Consider the following 19107-nt stretch of genomic DNA (forward strand, 5'->3'; position numbering starts at 1 on the left):
AAACAGGATGCATGCTTCTTTTCAATTAGGTTAGTATTGTGGAGTAACTACAATGTTGTTAACCTGTCCTCAGTTTTCTCCTATCACAGCCATTAAACTCTGTATAAGTATTAAAGTCACCATTGGCCTCATGGTGAAATCACTGAGCGCTTACCTTCCTCTCCAACAACTGAGTTAGGCAGGACAACTGTATCTTTGTAGTGACTGGGTGTATCAAAAGTCTTTGTGTTTGAATCTATAATTGAAATGCACTGCTTGACTGGGGACCTTACAGAAAATTGTATGTGTGGGGAACAGAGATAAGGTAGTCATTCAAAAATCATGTTAAACACTATTATTGCACACAAAGTGAGTCCATGCAACTTATTATGTGACTTGTTAAGCACATTTTTACTCCTGAACTTATTTAGGCTTGTGTCACGTCCTGACCAGTAATAGGGGTTATTTGTTATTGTAGTTTGGTCAGGACGTGGCAGAGGGTATTTGTTTTATGTGGTTCGGGGAGGTGGTTTGTTTAGTAGGGTATTTGATTTATGTATTCCGTTTTTTTGGGGGGGCACTGTTCTATGTTAGTGTATTCTATGTTCTGTCTAGTCTTTTGTATTTCTATGTTTTGTTAATTGGGGTTGGACTCTCAATTGGAGGTAGGTGTTTTCTAGTTGCCTCTGATTGAGAGTCCTATATATAGGTATGTGTTTGTTGAGTGCTTTGTGGGAGATTGTTCTGTGTATAGCCTTGTGCCTTACCAGCCTGTGATTAGTCGTTGTGTTTTCTTTGTGTACGTGTTTGTTTTGGTTCTCCTTCTTGTCCGTTTATAATAAAGAAGATGAGTGCACATTTCCCCGCTGCATTTTGGTCTAAATCCGACGTCAACCGTTACAGCTTGCCATAAGAAAGGGGTTGAATACTTTTTGACTCAATTTATAAAACTTGACATTTCAGCTTTTCATTTTTAATTAATTTGTAAAATGTAGAAAAACATAATTCCACTTTGACAATGTGGTATTTTGTGTAGGCCATTGACCAAAAAAATCTCTATTTAATCCATTTAAATTCAGGCTGTAACAAAGCAAAATGTGGAAAAAGTCAAGGGGTGGGATTACTTTCTGGAGGCACTGTAGTGGGTATTCTACATGTAAACAAATGTTTATTTTTTGATAATCACTTTCCTCCACAGAGAATGGACGTATCTTTCACATTCTGTGCACTTTATTTAATAGTTTTGACAAATGTAGTTAATATTTAACTATGGTTGTCCTTGTGTGTCAATGGGCCAGAAGTTGGAAGACAAACGTGTTCAAATGGCTCTGGGTAAAGTGGGCTTGGCTATATAAGGTAAATAGCACCATTTCTTATAAATAAAAACAAAGTATTCAAACATTTGTTAAAACTGTGCTTCCAAAAGATTTACATGAGTTTGAGCTATTTAAGGCACTACCTACTTAAGGCAGGTGTAACGGGCGTCATATAGAGGAGACCAAGGCGCAGCGTGTTGAGTGCTCATCGTTATATTTTAATGAAAACGAACACTAGACAAAATAAACAAAATGGCAGCCAACAGTTCTGTCAGGTAAATACAACGAAACAGAAAACTACCCATGAAAACCAAGGGAAAGAAGGCTGCCTAAGTATGGCTTCCAATCAGAGAAAACGATAGACAGCTACCTCTGATTGGAAACCATACCCAGCCAAAACATAGAAATACCAACATAGAATGCCCACCCCCTATCACACCCTGACCTACCTAAGCAGAGAAAAAACAGCTCTCTTAGGTCAGAGCGTGACATCAGGGCGTTCCCTTAATGTCCTGTTCTGTCCTGCTAGCAGACCTGTTCTGTCTGCAGTCCTACTCTGTCTACAGTATGACTGATGGAATGCAGCAAAGATAATTCACCAGCTGCTCAGAGCATAGGCCCGCATGTGTTTGCCATCACCCTGAGATGATGCCTGAGGAAGCTGAAATACAGTACAGTATACCTCATCCTCAAGAACATCAAAGGGGAATGAAACAAAAGTTTGAGTTTTTTTTCTACATGTATTTTAATAGTTGAGTAGAAGTGCAAAGGTACAGTATGTTTGTCTGGCTTCAAAAGGGCTCATATGCTCTAAGTAGTGTTTGATACAAGGTAAGGTTGTTTTTATATACACCTCATACTACTTAGTTTGTTTGTTGGGGGTGGTTGATTTATGCAACTCGAAAGATTACGACCCAAACACTTCACAATTGACAGATATTCATGGGTTTTCACTTCACATAGAGTATCATTAATACACAGCTATCTGTCCTGTAAGCGACTTCTTTTCATCTCCTTCACTCCCTTGGGCTACTTTATCCCAATCCATGGTGTTGTTCTGCTCTGCAACAGCCTTCTCTATCTAACCTAGTGTCCTTGGCATATTGCGGGGGGCTTCAAACGCTGTGCTGACTACCTGACTTTCCCCTAAGTCAGGAGGAGGCCCGATCATTAGCCATCACAAGCCCCGGAATGCGACTTGGCAGACAATAATGCTTTATGATCAAACAACTTGTCAGTGCGTATGCCTGTCGAAATGAAAGAGTGCAACAACAAAAAAATCTATAGAGAATCAATCAAATTTTCCCTGGCCCCCTGTGAGAGAAGGGATCAGAGAGAGAGATATTGCTGATCGTGCAGAGAGGGGGCTATCCTTCAGGACAGGGAAGTAGGGGGTGTGGGGTAGAGGGGGGTGGGGGGCATTTGGATATTTGTTCCTCCCGACCTTTATCATTAATGTTCCAATGCGTGACAACCTCTTCTACCTGCTAATCACATTTCACAGAAGAAAAAGAGAGAATGGGGCTGGAGGGGGGGGTGATGCTTTTATGGTACATTGAAAAAAGAAGAGGGTTTCTTTTTAATCTTTGAAATGCCTCAAAAGTGACAGAATGCACTCCAGCTGCCAAGATGCGTGCCGACGTGAGGCTCAGATGGGGAGATAAATATGCTGTGGTCAGCTCCTAGGGTATCTAGGAGAGCGGCAGAGGCAAATGTAATAATGCATTATCATTCACTGGCGAAGGTGAAATCTGCCTGTCCTTCAGAGGAACACACAGCAGCAGGCCTCTGTTTCATGTTACCCTTCGCTGGGGAACGAACGAGTGCCTTAGTTAGGCGTGAGAGGGATGCACTAAGGCGCAAGGCATCGGTGCTATGCTATGCATGTTATTCTACTCCGGACTGTCAAAAAAACGCCCCCCCCCCCCCCCCACACACACACACAATTTACATATCTGAGCATCTGCTATTATGCATATTACAGCCGGTTCATATCTTACCTGCGTGTCCTTGGACAGAAGCAGAAAACAATTAGTAGGATTATGTCCAATGCTAGAAATTTGCGATTCAAAATAACAACACAGAGCACTTCAACAACTGTTACAGCCAGATAAGGTTGACCCTGAATATGAATTACTGTATTTTTCCTCACCTTATTTTAAATAGCCATTCTGTGAGGTTGTTTGTCTCATTTCATGTTTACATGTAAATAGTAATTAGGCGATGTTACATTACCAACATGCCAAGCACCACAGTCTCAGCCAAGGTAAACACCAGGGTTGTGTCCCAAATGGCACCATATTCCCTATATAGTGCAATACTTTGACCAGGACCCCATAGGACTCAAAAGTAGTGCACTACATAAGGAATAGAAAAGTAGTGCACTCCATAGGGAATAGGGTGCCATTTGGAACGCCTCCTAGCTTTCAGCAGTCTAAGACTTTGCTAACAGTTCATCATGTTCACAGACTAGCCACGCCACGAGTGACATTGTGTGCTTTTCCTAGGAAAGGCCTATAAAACATGGAAACAGCCTGTTGGTGGAAAGAGTTGTTCAGAGCAGTGGTCCTTATCATATTGCAAACTGGTAGCTAGCTGACTTGACGACATTCCGAGTCAAACCTTTACATTTTCTACAGTAATTATACTGCTATACCCCAGGTAACTAAATCATTCCTAATAAAGAGAGAGATCAAATCGGTCACATACACATATTTTGCAGAGGGTTATCGCCGGTGCAGCAAAATGCTTATGTTTCTAGCTCCAACAGTGCAGCATAACTAACAATACAAAACAATACACACAAAAACAAGACCTGCCACCATACAGCAGGTGAATGCAATCATTTCGCGAGACTGTGCCTCAAAACCACCACTCCACCCTGGACTTCAACAGCCTTTATGACCAGGTCCACCTCTACAAGGCAGCAATCCCAACTTTTTCCAGGACACTGAAGGACGTCACCCTCAACCGTAGCCCCAGCACCTCACACAAGAGCAACAGACAACCCCCATATCAGGTCGCAGGATGGGGCTTGGGCGGGTGTAATAGTACGACAGACCACGTATTCACCCTGCACACCCTAATGGACAAACAAAACAAAGGAAATGTCCTCATGCTTTGTTGATTTCAAAAATATTTTTGACTCAATTTGGCATGAGGGTCTGGCATACAAATTGATGGAAAGTGGTGTTGGGGGAAAAACGTACATTTTTATTTAACTAGGCAAGTAAGTTAAGAACAAATTCTTACTTACAATGATGGCCTAGGAAAAGTGGGTTAACTTCCTTGTTCAGGGGCAGAACGACAGATTTTTACCTTATCAGTTCGACGATTCAATCTAGCAACCTTTCGGTTACTAGCCCAACGCTCTAACCATGAGGCTACCTGCCGCCCCAACATTATAAAATCCATGTACACAAAAAAAGTGTACGGCTAAAAATGGGTAACAAACACACATTTCTTTCCACAGGGCCAGGGATGCAGCTTAAGCCACACCCTCTTCAAAACATATATCAATGAATTGGTGTGGGAACTAGAACAGTCTGCAGCACCTAGCCTCACCCTACTAGAATCTGAAGTCAAATGTCTACTGTTTGCTGAGGATCTGGTTCTTCTGTCCACAACCAAGTGTACTGAACATGATGAGGTTCAAGCACAGGGCGCAGCAGGTGTTTATTGTAAAGGACCACAAGAGGAGGCAGGTAGCTGAGTCCAGGGGCAGGCAGAAGGTCATACACAGGAGGAGGTAGGTAGCTGAGTCCAGGGGCAGGCAGAAGGTCATACACAGGAGGACGCAGGTAGCTGAGTCCAGGGGCAGGCAGAAGGTCATACACAAGAGGAGACAGGTAGCTGGGTCCAGGGGCAGGCAGAAGGTCATACACAGGAGGAGGCAGGTAGCTGGGTCCAGGGGCAGGCAGAAGGTCATACACAGGAGGAGGTAGGTAGCTGAGTCCAGGGGCAGGCAAAAGGTCATACACAGGAGGAAACAGGTAGCTGGGTCCAGGGGCAGGCAGAAGAACAGACACAGGAGGAGGTAGGTAGCTGGGTCCAGGGGCAGGCAGAAGGCCATACACAGGAGGAGACAGGTAGCTGGGTCCAGGGGCAGGCAGAAGGTCATACACAGGAGGAGGCAGGTAGCTGAGTCCAGGGGCAGGCAGAAGGTCATACACAGGAGGAGACAGGTAGCTGGGTCCAGGGGCAGGCAGAAGGTCATACACAGGAGGAGGCAGGTAGCTGAGTCCAGGGGCAGGCAGAAGGTCATACACAGGAGGAGGCAGGTAGCTGAGTCCAGGGGCAGGCAGAAGGTCATACACAGGAGGAGGTAGGTAGCTGAGTCCAGGGGCAGGCAGAAGGTCATACACAGGAGGAGGCAGGTAGCTGAGTCCAGGGGCAGGCAGAAGGTCATACACAGGAGGAGGCAGGTAGCTGAGTCCAGGGGCAGGCAGAAGGTCATACACAGGAGGAGGTAGGTAGCTGAGTCCAGGGGTCATGCACAGGGGGTCCAAAAATGCAACAGTACAGGCAGGGAAAAGGCTAGTAACAACGTCCAGGAGATCAGGCAATAAGTTGATAACAAGAAATCTGATAGGTTTAAAGTACAGGCAGGGCATAGGGAAAAGGTGTCGTTAGTGAGGCAGGCCAGAACTATCAAACACGGGGGGATTAAATTACTGGAAAAACAGCACTCCGAATAGAAGTGTGTCACAAAACAAACAATGTTAGGGTGCAAAGAACTGAACTAAATAGTTTGTGATAATGACATACAGGTGTGTGAACAGGTGATCAGAATTCAGGTGATTGGGATCTGGAGATTGAGCTGCACTCAGGGGATCTATGTGTTTGAGAGTGTGAGTTGGAAGCAGACGTTACACCAAGGAGGGTCCACAGCAGAACCTAGATCTTCTGCACATATTCTGTCAGACCTGGGCCCGGACAGTAAATCGCAGTAAGAAAAAGATAATGGTGTTCCAAAAAAGGTCCAGTCGCCAGGACCACGAATACAAATTCCATCTAGACACCGTTGCCCTAGAGCACACAAAAAACTATACATACCTTGGCCTAAACATCAGCGTCACAGGTAACTTCCACAAAGCTGTGAAAGATCTGAGTGACAAGGCAAGAAGGGCTTTCTATGCCATCAAAAGGAACATAAAATTTGATATAGCAATTAGGATCTGGCTAAAAATACTTGAATCTGAATCAGTTATAGAACCCATTGCCTTGTTTGGTTGTGAGGTCTGAGGTCCGCTCACCAAGAATTCACAAAATGGGACAAACACCAAATTGAAACTCTGCATGCAGAATTCTTCAAAAATATCCTCAGTGTACAACATAAAACACCAAATAATGCATGCAGAGCAGAATTAGGCCGATACCCGCTAATTATCAAAATCCAGAAAAGAGACGTTAAATTTTACAACCACCTAAAAGGAAGCAATTCCCAAACCTTCCATAACAAAGCCATCACCTACAGAGAGATGAACCTGGAGGAGCCCCCTAAGAAAGTTGGTCCTGGGGCTCTGTTCACAAACACAAACAGACCCCTCAAAGCCCCAGGACAGAAACACAATTAGACCCAACCAAATAATGAGAAAACAAAAAGATAATTACTTGACACATTGTAAATAAATTACAAAAAAACTGAGCAAACTGGAATGCTATTTGGCCCTAAACAGAGAGTACACAGTAGCAGAATAACTGACCAAAATTAAGGAAAGCTTAGACTATGTACAGACTCAGTGACCATAATCTTGCTATTGAGAAAGGCAGCTGAAGGCAGACCTGGCTCTCAAGAGAAGACAGACTATGTTCACACTGTACACAAAATGAGGTGGGAACTGAGCTGCACTTCCTAACCTCCTGCCAAACGTATGACCATATTAGAGACACATACTTGCCTCAGATTACACAGACTCACAAAGAATTTGAAAACAAATCCAATTTTGATAAGCTCCTATATCTATTGGGTGAAATTTAATTTAACCTTTATTTTACTAGGCACGTCAGTTAAGAACAAATTCTTAATTACAATGACGGCATACCGGGGATTAACTGCCTTGTTCAGGGGCAGAACGACAGATTTTGACCTTGTCTGCCCAGGGATTCAATCCAGCAACCTTTCGGTTACTGGCCCAACGCTCTAACAACTAGGCTACCTGTCGCCCCAGTGTGCAATCACAGCAGCAAGATTTGTGACCTGTTGCCACAAGAAAAGGGCAACCAGTGAAGAACAAACACCATTGTAAATACAACCTTATTTATTTATTGTACTATAACTATTTGCACATCATTATAACACTGTATATACACATAATAGGACATCTGAAATGTCTTCATTCTTTTGGATCTTTTGTGAGTGTAATGTTTACTGTTCATTTTTTATTGTTTATTTCACTTTTGTTTATTATCTATTTCCCTTGCTTTGGTAATGTAAAAATATGTTTCCCATGCCAATAAAGACCCTTAAATTTAAACTGAATTGAGAGCGAGAGCGAGAGAGGGAGAGAGAGAGAGAGGAGAGAAATAAAGAAATAATAGGGGATGGAAGGACAGTACTTGATGACTAATTCTCTCCTCTCTCCTCTTCTCCCTATCTTTTCTTCACCTTGACTTTGCCGCACGGCCGTCTCTTACAACGTCTATTGCTTATTGGCCTGACAATTAATCTCTTTAAGTGTAAATACCACGCCAGCTTTCTTCTGTCAAAGCCCAATGTTATGAATAATGTAATCAAAGCAGATGACCACACATTTAACACATCGCTCCACGTTAAGATGCCCTTAAGTCTTTTTATAAAAGTCAAACCGAGACCTGCTGATGGATTTTCATCTGTTTTTCGAGCCCCCTTTTATGCTGGTAGCAGTCACAGAGAGCCCTTTAAGAGTTTGTGAAAAATGTCCCTTCCCTATTTCCTATGTTTCCTTTAAAAGCGGCTCAGTCAGTCTGGATTAGCGCCAGCTAATGTCGCTGGTCGGCAGTATACAACACAACAGAAAGAAAAGAAGAGAACAGCATCGGATACTCCCTGTAGGATTGCAATGCCATACAATGACACCAATATGTCCACCCGACAGTCCTATTAGACACAAAAACTATACTGTTTCTCTGATCTAGCACAGCAAACTACTATGCTAATGCTTGTTTCAATGCTTGCTTCAAATGTGGCAATTACTTAGGTTTGTTTAAATGTTAAGTGTACAGTAATTGGTGTGTGTGCGTGCATCCATCACTGCATGTGTTTGTGTATTAGTTTTATGAACAGGCTTCTCTGCCTGGATCTGAATGGATCTGAATTACAGTAAACTAGGGTTAAAGGGGTAATGCCTCGTTTCTCAAACTTGGTCCTGGGGACCCCAAGGGGTGCAATTTTAGTTTTTTGCCCTAGCACTTCACAGCTGATTCAAATAATAAAAGCCTGATGACGAGTTCATTATTTAAAAAAACTAAACTTTGGGCTCCCCAGGACCGAGTTTAGGAAACACTGGGGTAATGAGAAGAGAGATACAGTATAATGCTACATTGGGCTCCCCAGGATCGAGTTTAGGAAACACTGGGGTAATGAGAAGAGAGATACAGTATAATGCTACATTGGGCTCCCCAGGACCGAGTTTAGGAAACACTGATGTAATGAGAAGAGAGATACAGTATAATGCTACATTGGGCTCAACAGGACCGAGTTTAGGAAACACTGGGGTAATGAGAAGAGAGATACAGTATAATGCTACATTGGGCTCCCCAGGACCGAGTTTAGGAAACACTGGGGTAATGAGAAGAGAGATACAGTATAATGCTACATTGGGCTCAACAGGACCGAGTTTAGGAAACACTGGGGTAATGAGAAGAGAGATACAGTATAATGCTACATTGGGCTCAACAGGACCGAGTTTAGGAAACACTGGGGTAATGAGAAGAGAGATACAGTATAATGCTACATTGGGCTCAACAGGGCCGAGTTTAGGAAACACTGGGGTAATGAGAAGAGAGATACAGTATAATGCTACATTGGGCTTCCCAGGATCGAGTTTAGGAAACACTGGGGTAATGAGAAGAGAGATACAGTATAATGCTACATTGGGCTCAACAGGACCGAGTTTAGGAAACACTGGGGTAATGAGAAGAGAGATACAGTATAATGCTACATTGAAACTATCAGCACAAATTAGTCAATTTCAGTGACCACTAGGCAACATATATTTCTATTTTCGTTTTGTAACACACATATGTAACATTTACACAGGAAGGGAGACTATATCTGCTCCCGTTTTAAAATATGGTTTACAGAATCATTTTACAGATTGGTTTCTTTCCGGTACTCTGTGTGTCATATGAGACCTGTCAGTCATTATAGCTGCTACAGTTGTGTGACGTCAAGACAAGACTAGTTCCAGACCCAGGTTGAAATCCGGACCTCTGACCTCTATGGGGGTGCAACAGGGTCTATGGGGGTGCAAGTAAAACTAATGCATGCTCTTCAACTGATCGCTGCCCGCACCCGCCTGCCCGTCCAGCATCACTACTCTGGACGGTTCTGACTTAGAATATGTGGACAACTACAAATACCTAGGTGTCTGGTTAGACTGTAAACTCTTCTTCCAGACTCACATTAAACATCTCCAATCCAAAATGAAATCTAGAATTGGCTTCCTATTTCGCAACAAAGCCTCCTTCACTCATGCTGCCAAACATACCCTTGTAAAACTGACTATGCTACCGATCCTTGACTTCGGCGATGTCATTTACAAAATAGCCTCCAACACTCTACTCAGCAAATTGGATGTAGTCTATCACAGTGCCATCCGTTTTGTCACCAAAGCCCCATATACTACTCACCACTGCGACCTGTATGCTCTCGTTGGCTGGCCCACACTACATATTCATCCGCCTTGTCTCAGTTCACTCGTCATCATAGCAGCACCCACCCGTAGCACGTGCTCCAGCAGGTATATTTCACTGGTCATCCCCAAAGCCAACACCTCCTTTGGCCGCCTTTCCTTCCAATTCTCTGCTGCCAATGACTTATATCTCCCTCTCTAACTTTAAGCATCAGATGTCAGAGCAGCTTACCGTTCACTGTACCTGTACACAGCCAATCTGTAAATAGCACACCCAACTACCTCATACCCATATTGTTATTAATCCTCTTGCTCTTTTGCACCCCAGTATCTCTACTTGCACATCATCTTCTGCACATCTATCACTCCAGTGTTAATGCTAAATTGTAATTATTTCGCGTCTATGGCCGATTTATTGCCTTACCTCCCTAATCGTCTACATTTGCACACATTGTACATATATTTTTCTATTGTGTTATTGACTATACATTTGTTTATGTGTAACTCTGTGTTGTTGTTTTTGTCGCACTGCTTTGCTTTATCTTGGCCAGGTCGCAGTTGTAAATGAGAACTTGTTCTCAACTAGCCTACCTGGTGAAATAAAGGTGAAATAAAAAATAAATAAAAAAGTATTTGCTCTCTTTCAAATGCATTAGATTGGTGCTTGGAGTGCCAGATGGGCAGGGTTTGCACTTTGGGAGTATTCCATTGCGCCACACTCTCAGATCCAACAAAACGTAAGTGAATTGACACACCTAGCGCATTTTATCTATTTTCAGTTCGATAGATTTGATGGTTTTTAAGACCAGCATTGAAAATGAGATGATAAGGGATTTATCACACATAACATTTCTACATTAAATAAATGAACAAATAAATGAGTCAATTGTATTGTCATAATGACAGTCAGCTACACTGGTAAAATGAAACGTCTGGCTCCATACATTCGGTACGTTGTTATGATGAGAATTTGTTGTTTGGCTCATCAAAATATGTGCTTCACATCTGCCACATGGTTTCCAGTGCAACACCCAACACTGCTATACTCGTGCATGTGGGTTGTGTTTCAAAAGGATTTTCCCTCAGGAAATAAAATCATGTTCAATGTTTGATGTCTAAAATGAGTTTACAGCCAAAGGCTTCCGTACCTTTTATATCCTCCCTTGTTTGTCAACTACCTGCTGTTTCACGAGACGCGGGCTTGTCGAAAACAATCACCACAGACTTCCCTCTGTGAAGCGATTCAATTAGTTTGATGTGAGATAAATAGCTGGCCTTTCTACATTTTCATGAAACATCATCAAATCATCAAATCCTCTTTGCAACCGAGCGTTACTTGCAAACAATAATGAAGTAAAAAAGTTGAAAAGACAAACCAGAAAGCTATGCCATGTGGTTGTGAGCTAGAACGAGGATGGAAGTAACGACAGCAAACAGTCTTTGTCCTTTCTTAACAGTATTTGTCAGTGTCATATATGTGTAGTTTGACTGTCTGCGAAAGCAGAAACTTGCAGATGAGAGATCTTTATAAGGACAAATGATTGGTTGAATTACAGTGTCGTATCTGTGTAGTTTGACTGTCTGCGAAAGCAGATACTTGCAGATGAGAGATCTTTATAAGGACAAATGATTGGTTGAATTACAGTGTCGTATCTGTGTAGTTTGACTGTCTGCGAAAGCAGATACTTGCAGATGAGAGATCTTTATAAGGACAAATGATTGGTTGAATTACAGTGTCGTATCTGTATAGTTTGACTGTCTGCGAAAGCAGATACTTGCAGATGAGAGATCTTTATAAGGACAAATGATTGGTTGCATTACAGTGTCGTATCTGAATAGTTTGACTGTCTGCGAAAGCAGATACTTGCAGATGAGAGATCTTTATAAGGACAAATGATTGGTTGAATTACATTGTCAGTATCTGTGCAGTTTGTCTTCGATAGGAGATACTAGCAGATATTATTACGGAGGCAGCAGCAGGACAATGCATCCTACAGTACCCTCCTCTGTTCTCTCTCTGTGAGTATAATGCATGAGATGAATTTAATGCACTACCAAGACCATAAAGATCAAACAAGTGGAGAGATATCATTAAACCATTGGAATGTTATCTCATTTGTCTAAACAAACTGATGAACAAGCCTAATTAAAAAGCTTGCCATAAACAAAGCAGAGAATGGCTGAATCCCCCTCCTCTCTATCCCTCCCTATCTTTTTAAAAATGGAACACATTTATATTATTAATCTAATGCATCATATCATTACAGTTCAATATATCGATCATACATTTTGTTCCCTTCACTTAAAGCTTTTATTGGGATTACTTTGGTTATTAGTTGGGATCTAATGTATTGGCTACCGGCACTGGATCTGCCGGACGACTACAATCTCTCTTATCTCGCAGCATAAGCCTGTGCGTGTTATTCAAATTGCCTCATTTATTATGATAGCTTCCTCATGTAAATTGTACTGACTGCTCGCCCTTGCACACTCCTCATTAGACTAATGAAAACCTTCAAACGAAAAAACTAAACAACCTGCCAAATAAAGGTCTGGGGTTATTATGAAAATTACAACTGTGGGAGCCGCGAGAAGCTCTCTTCATTAATTCATGCTCAGCAAATTGGTAACTAATTTAGTTGCACTCCTCTGCATTAATGGGTTATTTTATAAAAATGATTTTTTTTGCAGAACCGAGACCTCTAGTGCAACCCAGAATCCTAATCAACATCGGTGACACATTAGGAATTGACAATCTCAATAATAATGCACCCCCCCTGTCTCGCTCACAACCAGGTCTCTGGTTGAATTGTCAACAAAACTGTAATATGTGTATGGTAGACCAGCATTGTGCTAATAGGCTGGGGTTTAGGTGTTATGTCTTTGTTTATGTAAAGGCTGGTTGAATGTGTTGAGGTGAGCGCTGAACAGAGTAGTAAGGAGGGGGGAGGATCATGTTTATATTCACTGTTATTGCACTATTTACCCCCACTATGTACCCCGATGGTCGCAGCTCCGCACACTGTAACACACACACCCACGAACACCCCTCGCCCACACAAACATCCCCCCTACACACACACACACACACACACACACACACACACACACACACACACACACACACACACACACACACACACACACAGAGAGACAACAGTGGTGTTTAACCTATGAATTCAGAGCATGATCACACTAATTATTACTATTCACTACTTCACACTGAGTGGAAGGTCTAGCGCTGATCTCCACTTTGGGCTTACCAAAAGGGAACACACAACCCAATGATTTCCACTGTGGTTTTGATATCATTATCAACCTCCCACCCCCACCTACACCCCACACAAACCCTACGACAGCACAGCTCTAAACCATCTGAGAATACTCAAATCTATTATTTGCTTAATTTTGTATTTAATTCACAGCACTAGATATACTGTATCTTTTTATTTTCTGCTCCCTGCTTGAGTAAATTTGTATTACATTTTTTGAACAATCTTGCTCAAAAAGAGGGATCTGGTAGTGTAATTATTCTACAGTATACCCTCACGAACAAGCATGGTAATTTCATTTATACCATGGTACTACTATGTTACTTTCACTTAAACTATAGTATAGTCAATCATGGCAATGTTCCATGGTTTTGGCCTTGAAGTATAATGATATTACCATGGTACTGCCATTGTACCAAAATATTACCATGGCATAGTGTTGAGCGATTAACCAAACATTTTAAACAACTAATTGACCAACTTTGCTTCCATTATTTCAATTCCATTTCGCTAGTTTTTTTCTGTTAGCTCGATGTGCAGTTTCTGTAGAGATAAATCATATTTACATTTTCGTCATTTAGCAGACGCTCTTATCCAGAGCGACTTACAGTAGTGAATGCATACATTTCATACATTTTTTCCCCGTACTGGTCCCCCGTGGGAATGGAACCCACAACCCTGGCATTGCAAACACCATGCTCTACCAACTGAGCCACACAGGACCACATATCAAGCCTGAACTGTGCAATGTAGTAGGGAGTTGTAGTTTCCAACAGGCCAATATTCTACATAGTTTAGCGCAGAAAACGTGGTAATTAACTACACAGAACATAATACATTGCGCGCCCGCTTAAACTTGTCCAGTCTGTGCGGGGCAAACACCAAGACTGAGAGAAGAGAGAATGCCTAATCGAGAGGGATAGAAAACAGTTGCTTTGCAAGTCTGAAAATACATGATCTAAGTGATTGATAATTGGTATTCAGCAGTCATAAAAGTATGCCTAATTTACTTTAAAGAACAAATAAACTAGTGATTTTGTCAGACAGCGTAGACAACATTTCTATAGAGATGAGATGATGACTTGGAATGACATAATAAAGTCATCAATTAAAACAGATATTTTATTAAAAAGTAAAGTAATGTGAACAAATTATGGATAATAAGTGATATGCAGTAACGGGCAGTCACTACCATCACAGGACTTTTATTATTTGTTTTGTTCAGTGTTGTTACAACATTCAACCAACATAATGCATAGAGAATTTCATGTAAAAAAAAATATATATAGAAACCGAAAAGCCATGATTCTTTTTTAATTATCGAACCGAAACTGAACTGACATCAAAAAGCACAAATCGCTTACCAATACCATGCCATTGCATGATTTGTGACTCGTTTCAGGAAACTAGGCATATGTTGTACATCACTGCTTCAGAGGAGAGGCATTTTAACTATTTTTTTTAATCAAAATGCATTTTTTATAGAACTGCCTTGTGGAACATATGAACTTTCATGTGCCTTAATAACAAATTTGTATGACATCTGTAAATACAAATACAATTGGAAAATTACGAGCCTAGTTTGTTTCACCACGGAAAAAGTCAGGAACCTTCCAACTAGCCATGATTGGCTGAGATTATAAATGGCCTGGAGATGCTGAGAAATTAGTTCGGATTGACCCACCGTGTAGCACATTCTGTCTATAACGTGAGCTGATCTGACTCTGAAAATGAATCAGATGATGAGGAAATCCTTAATGTTGGTAAAACATTTACATTGAACCAGACATTGTAGAGTCTTTTGATGACAGTGTTAGGGAAGAAACGACAATCAACAGTGTTGTTATCACGGAATACGTTGACTGAGTGAGAACCAGAGTGACTTGACACAACGGGCAAAGCAAGCTGTACAAACAAAACGTAAACGACACAGGATGTCTTATTTAATGAAAGGGGTTGCAGTCTGCCATGATGCGTTCATCCATGTATATGGGTAAGAGTCTAGCCCTTTCATGCGTACGATCACATATTTGTGATCATTGTTGAGTGGTCCCTGCAGTGTATGATCACAAACGTGATTGGAACCGTAGCAACAGAACGTATGATGCAACAAATGTGACTAAACAACATTGTTTTGTACTGATGGTAGAAATAAGGGTTTTCAAAACTTTATTCCTCAATTTCACATTTTATTGTAAAATATATATGTGAACTTCATCATCCAAACACAACAAGGAACACATCCACAGCTAAACTCATTCCATAAAACCAGTATAAATAACAGGTTGCGCTGACAAAAAAACAAAACATAAGTTAGCAAATTAACAGCTAGACTTGTTTACAATGTACCACATCTCTTGAGAGCACAAGGGAGAAACTTAATATTTTTTCGAAAAGAGATGCGTGTCAGGTAAGCTAACATAATCAAATTGTATTTGTCACATGCGCGGAATACAACATAACATTACCTTTATTTAACTACGCAAGTCAGTTAAGAACAAATTCTTAATTACATTGACAGCCTACCAAAAGGCCTCCTGCGGGGACGGGGGCTGGACCTGTTGGGGATAGGGGGCAGTATTTGCACGGCCGGATAAAAAAACGTACCCGATTTAATCTGGTTACTACTCCTGCCCAGTAACTAGAATATGCATATAATTAGTAGATTTGGATAGAAAACACTCCAAAGTTTCTAAAACTGTTTGAATGGTGTCTGTGAGTATAACAGAACTCATATGGCAGGCCAAAACCTGAGAAGATTCCATGCAGGAAGTGGAAATCTGATTTGTGGAATCACCTTTAACACTTTGCCTATGAGACACACCGTGAGTTAGGATTCATTGAGCACTTCCCAAGGCTTCCACTAGATGTCAACAGTCTTTACAAAGTGGTTTGAGTCTTCTATGGTAGTAACTGACCGAAAGAGAGACTTGGGAAGTTGGTCACAGGGGGAGGGCCATTACTACTATGACGCGGGCGCCCATGGGAACCCTTTTGTTCCGAAACGTTTAGTAAGACAATGCAATCGTCCGCCTTGAATATTATTGAAGCTCTGGTTGAAAAAGGCCCTAAAGATTTATGATATACAACGTTTGGCATGTTTGAAGGAACGTAAATATACTGCTCAAAAAATAAAGGGAACACTTAAACAACACATCCTAGATCTGAATGAAAGAAATAATGTTATTAAATACTTTGTTTACAAGGTTGAATGTGCTGACAACAAAATCACACAAAAATAATCAATGGAAATCCAATTTATCAACCCATGGAGGTCTGGATTTGGAGTCACACTCAAAATTAAAGTGGAAAACCACACTACAGGCTGATCCAACTTTGATGTAATGTCCTTAAAACAAGTCAAAATGAGGCTCAGTAGTGTGTGTGGCCTCCACGTGCCTGTATGACCTCCCTACAACGCCTGGGCATGCTCCTGATGAGGTGGCAGATGGTCTCCTGAGGAATCTCCTCCAGACCTGGACTAAAGCATCCGCCAACTCCTGGACAGTCTGTGGTGCAACGTGGCGTTGGTGGATGGAGCGAGACATGATGTCCCAGATGTGCTCAATTGGATTCAGGTCTGGGGAACGGGTGGTCCATAGCATCAATGCCTTCCTTTTGCAGGAACTGCTGACACACTCCAGCCACATGAGGTCTAGCATTGTCTTGCATTAGGAGGAACCCAGAGCCAACCGCACCAGCATATGGTCTCACAAGGGGTCTGAGGATCTCATCTCGGTACCTAATGGCAGTCAGGCTACCTCTGGCGAGCACATGGAGGGCTGTGCGGCCCCCCAAAGAAATGCCACCTCACACCATGACTGACCTACCGCCAAACCGGTCATGCTGGAGGATGTTGCAGGCAGCAGAACGTTCTCCACGGCGTCTCCAGACTCTGTCACGTCTATCACGTGCTCAGTGTGAACCTGCTTTCATCTGTGAAGAGCACAGGGCGCCAGTGGTGAATTTGCCAATCTTGGTGTTCTCTGGCAAATGCCAAACGTCCTGCACGGTGTTGGACTGTAAGCACAACCCCCACCTGTGGACGTCGGGCCCTCATACCACCCTCATGGAGTGTTTCTGACCATTTGAGCAGACACATGTACATTTGTGGCCTGCTGAAGGTCATTTTGCAGGGCTCTGGCAGTGCTTCTCCTGCTCCTCCTTGCACAAAGGCAGAGGTAGCGGTCCTGCTGCTGGGTTGTTGCCCTCCTACGACCTCCTCCACATCTCTTGATGTACTGGCCTATCTCCTGGTAGCGCCTCCATGCTCTGGACACTACGCTGACAGACACAGCAAACCTTCTTGCCACAGCTCGCATTGATGTGCCATCCTGGATGAGCTGCACTACCTGAGCCACTTGTGTGGGTTGTAGACTCCGTCTCATGCTACCACTAGAGTGAAAGCACCGCCAGCATTCAAAAGTGACCAAAACATCAGCCAGGAAGCATTGGGACTGAGAAGTGGTCTGTGGTTCCCACCTGCAGAACCACTCCTTTATTGGGGGTGTCTTGCTAATTGCCTATAATTTCCACCTGTTGTCTATTCCATTTGCACAACAGCATGTGAAATGTATTGTCAATCAGTGTTGCTTCCTAAGTGGACAGTTTCATTTCACAGAAGTGTGATTGACTTGGAGTTACATTGTGTTGTTTAAGTGTTCCCTTTATTTTTGTTGAGCAGTGTATATTTTTTTTGCTCTTTCGTGGCGACAAGTCCTGCGCGCTACAGTACATTATGATTAGCCTTCGGAACGCGCTAACAAGAAGGAGCTATTGGGACATAAATTATAAACTTTTTCGAACAAAACTACATTTGTTGTGGACCTGGGATTCCTGGAAGTGCCTTCTGATGAAGATAATCAAAGGGAATATTTACAATAGTATATTTGATTTTAGATGGTTCCAAGATGGCGCTAACATGTATCGCCTAGCCTATTTTTCTGAGCATACCACCTCGTTTATTGCAAAGTGTGATTTCCCAGTAAAGTTATTTTTAAATCTGGCAATGCGGTTGCATTCACGAGATGTTAACCTATAATTCTTTGAATGAAAATATTACATTTTAACAATGTTTTCGAATAGTAATTTTGTATATTGTAACACTGATTCACCGGAAGCATTTGAGGGAAAATTCCACTGGCTGTTGACTAGGGTGGGACGCAAGCGTCCCAGGTTCCCAGAGAGGTTAAATATAAAAATATGATAAAATATAAATACAGTGAAGGGAAAAAGTATTTGATCCCCTGCTGATTTTGTACGTTTGCCCACTGACAAAGAAATGATCAGTCTATAATTTTAATGGTAGGTTTATTTGGACAGTGAGACAGACAAAAGAATCCAGAAAAACGCATGTCAAAAATGTTATAAAATTATTTGCATTTTAATGAGGGAAATAAGTATTTGACCCCTCTGCAAAACATGACTTAGTACTTGGTGGCAAAACCCTTGTTGGCAATCACAGAGGTCAGACGTTTCTTGTAGTTGGCCACCAGGTTTGCACACATCTCAGGAGGGATTTTGTCCCGCTCCTCTTTGCAGATCTTCTCCAAATCATGAAGGTTTCGAGGCTGACGTTTGGCAACTCGAACCTTCAGCTCCCTCCACAGATTTTCTATGGGATTAAGGTCTGGAGACTGACTAGGCCACTCCAGGACCTTAATGTGCTTCTTCTTGAGCCACTCCTTTGTTGCCTTGGCCGTGTGT

At 42.1% G+C, this 19107-nt stretch overlaps 1 protein-coding gene and 1 long non-coding RNA gene across 3 annotated transcripts in view; both read right to left on the minus strand.

The window, feature by feature from the left end:
- Positions 1-19107, minus strand: part of dachd (dachshund d) — a 348937-nt gene that overhangs the window by 70064 nt on the left and 259766 nt on the right. The window lies entirely within an intron of this gene.
- Positions 1493-17240, minus strand: LOC115156238 (uncharacterized). Its single transcript, XR_003868211.1, has 3 exons — positions 17228-17240; positions 14106-14108; positions 1493-1592 (listed from the first exon to the last, which is right to left on the minus strand). It is a non-coding gene; the product is annotated as an uncharacterized LOC115156238 (long non-coding RNA).

The sequence above is a fragment of the Salmo trutta genome, chromosome 20, assembly GCF_901001165.1.
Source record: "Salmo trutta chromosome 20, fSalTru1.1, whole genome shotgun sequence".
Taxonomy (NCBI): domain Eukaryota; kingdom Metazoa; phylum Chordata; class Actinopteri; order Salmoniformes; family Salmonidae; genus Salmo; species Salmo trutta.